The sequence below is a fragment of the Primulina eburnea genome, chromosome 14 (assembly GCF_022965805.1).
Source record: "Primulina eburnea isolate SZY01 chromosome 14, ASM2296580v1, whole genome shotgun sequence".
Lineage (NCBI taxonomy): Eukaryota > Viridiplantae > Streptophyta > Magnoliopsida > Lamiales > Gesneriaceae > Primulina > Primulina eburnea.
In genome coordinates, this window is record NC_133114.1 from 16,181,720 (window position 1) to 16,185,325 (window position 3,606).

Here is a 3,606-nt window from a genome sequence, read left to right on the forward strand (position 1 = left end):
GAATTTCTCTGAGAAATTTTTGTAATTGAAAGTAAGAATTCTTACTGTTCAAAATATCTAGATTAAAATTTATATTAAGAGTTTCAGTTAAACAGTATTAAGTCATACTCAAGTGTTTGATTTCAAAAAACCTAATTACTAAAGTTTTTTAGTGCAAACATTTCGCAAGAAAGAAAGAGTGACGTAGGAGTTTGAGATCTTTGAACATCCAGAAACAACCTTGCGTTTCTTTACTTTTCATTCTACGTTCCTTACTGGCTTTCTTGATAAGTCATTTGTTCAACCAATTTCAGTAAGTTTGTTTCTGCACAATTCACGCTAGTTGACTTGCTGATAACCCAACTAACAAGAACAAAATTTTAGTGTTGTTAACCCAACCGAAAAATCTTGAGATAAATTTATCCATCCCCACTTTAAATTTATTTTAGACCCTAACAAGTGATATAAGAACATTTTATTCTTGTCTCTGAATAAATTGTATTAAATTAAATCTGGAAAAAATAAATAAGGAGATAAATTTTGAAAATTAGAGAGTGATAGAGATATATGAGATGAGAGAAGAGGAGAAGAAAAATGAGGTAATGTGAGGTGAGAGAGAAAAAAAGAAAGTTCTTGTGTATGAGTTAGAAATTTTAAGAATTCATTCAAATCTTTTGGTTAAACCAAAGTAAATTATTGATAATTTATTGTTGTACTTTAGGGTTTAATGTTTATATGTTAATGAATTTCATAGGGTTATTAAAACTATATTGAAAATTTCAGTACATATAACTTTTATATAGTTTTTAAAAATCAATATTGCATATCAATTGATTTTTTAAAATTATATGAAATTTTATTTTAAATTCCACTAAACTTTTATATAATATACAAAAATCTTGGTTAAATACCCAAAAAATCAAAAAATTCTTAACACATCTCAGTCAAGTGCCCATTCATCCTCGGAGATGCAAATGACGTACGGGATAAGGTTTGAGAATTATAGGAAATCGGTTGGTAGTCCCCCTACGTGTTGTACTCATAATTAACCAATACCACAAACTCCTATTACGTATCACAGCACGAAACTATTAGAGACTAGGATTATCCACGTGTTATATGTATAAATTTGATTTTTTAATATGATAAGATAAAACCAAAAAATTTTCTTATATATTTGATTCTTTTAATTTTAGCTTTTTATATTATTCAATTTTAGTTTATTCTTACATCTTTCAATTTTTAAAAATTTTAATCTTTTTTTATAGTTGAATGTGATAATTTAATACTTACACGTCATCATCATGTCGAAGCTACATAGACGCCGTATAAGTGCCACATCAGTGCTACAAAAAAAGACTAAAATTAATAAATAAAATAGCGGACTGAGATTGAAATTTGACAACGTAATAGACTAAAATCACATATGAGTAAAAATATAGGACTAATATTGTGGTTTGAAATCATTTACTAAATATGATATTAAATAATTTGTTTAAAATTTTTTATAGAGCATGTTTATTAGAATAATTTTTGAATAGGATAAATTTCCATGAAATCGTCATTTTATGACCATTTACTCTACTCTATATAGTATAAAAAGGTTGAAGCTTTTAGTAGACCGACTTTGTAACACCAATTAATTTTTACGAAAGAATATCATATTTATTTAGAGAAGTAGTATTTTTCATATAATTTACTCATAAGTCATAACTGCAATAACTTATCCACTTTAAAAATTCAAAATTCACATATTATCTCTACAAATCACAGATTTAATATAACTACATTGTCCTTATCGAAATAATAATTAAAAAATATAACTAAATTTTATGAATCAATTAAGTCGATTTATTAATAAATATGATCATGAATCATATACTTAATAGTCATTATTTTACACTAACATCGCATGTATGTCGTTCACTAGCATATATAACTTATAATGGCAGCATGAGAGATCATTCTATAGCCCTCGTTTGTTATAACCAGCACAATGCATGGGTCATTGCGTGCGATTAGAGTATATATAAATATATTAAATGTTTTTGTTTAGATGGAAATTAAGAATGGTGTGTCTTATTTATAATGACGTGGAATGATACATATAGTCGATTTGACCCACTTAATGGGATATAAATTCTTGTTTGATGTTGTTATTTTAATTTGATTGAATAGTTTTTGTGTTTTTATTTTTTATATTGTATTTTATAAAATGTAAATTTTCTTTAAATCCTACGCCCAAACTAAAGTTTGTATTTAATTTCTGTCAAAAAAATTGTGTTTACACTCTTTGATATGCAAAACAATGTTTCCGCACTATTTGGACACATATGTTTTTTCTCGGATGAAAATAAGTCCAAAACATTAAAAATATGATATTTGAATATCAGTTGTTTCATATCTGATACTAATATATGATTAGTGAGTACTAAAATATGTATAGTAAATACTGATATTAATGACACATTTTGATAGACCTAAATTAATTGTGGCGATGAAAATAAAAACCAGCAGATCATTCGTTCAAAACAGCAGACAAATGAAAAGCAGAAGTTAGCGAACCAGAATCAGTACTCAGTTTTAACAAAATAGAAAATCAGAAGAAGTACTAAGTTTATCAGAATGGATATAGAATCAGAAGCAGAAGATAAGACTTAACGAAACTTAACATCTTAACGAAATCAGCCTTAAATGTTACTGTTACTTTACCTAGTACCGGTATTAATTGCAGCATTAATTACTGTACGAAGTTATTTAATACGCTTTACCGATTTTAGTATAAAACATGACTGATTGTTCTGTAACTTTTCTGCAGGAACCCATTTCGGTAATAAAGCTGATCGTATCAGAAGACAGGAGACAATCTCTGATTATAGATGTTGGACTCAAGTTACCTATATATATGGAACTAACCCATATAGAGGATACAAGAGAGCTGAATAATTTTCAATCCTATCTATCCAACGTTTTCTTGAGCAAATCGCGAATCTTTAAATATCTTCTAGCTCAATTTATGGAATAGTAGCACACGCTTCATAGCATATATCCAATCTGATTGAGATTATCTCGTGCTACTGTTTCTTACACTCTTTAAGAATCGCTCAAATATTTATATCTTGTTGAGAAGAGTTTGTAACCTGGAAAAGAGTCTTTTCCAGAACATTACTGTATTGTATTTCAATTGTGTTGAGAAGCTAAGAGTTTCAGTAGGCAAAAGGTAAGCCCTACTGAAGTGGGTGTGTACAAGTATTGTACTGTAATATCCAAAATCTTTTAGTGATACCTTCTGGAAACAGAAGAAGGGTAGACGTAGAAGATTTTATCTTCGAACTTCCATAAACAACTACTGTCTACTGTCTACTACCTACTGTTGTTACTGTTTCACTTACTCCATCGGATTGTTTTGTACTCATTATTGTAATCTGCTGGAAATTTACACAACAAGATAAGCTATTATCTCTAGCAGGATTTTAGCATCTCCTTTACGTGAAAAAGTACTCAAGAAGGAGTTGAGTTTATTCACCCCCCCTCTAAACTCTGCATCAATCCCCAACAATTGGTATCAGAGCAGGATAATCTTGTTCGTGAAAATCTACAACAGATACCACACTTCAGCAAGGTCCC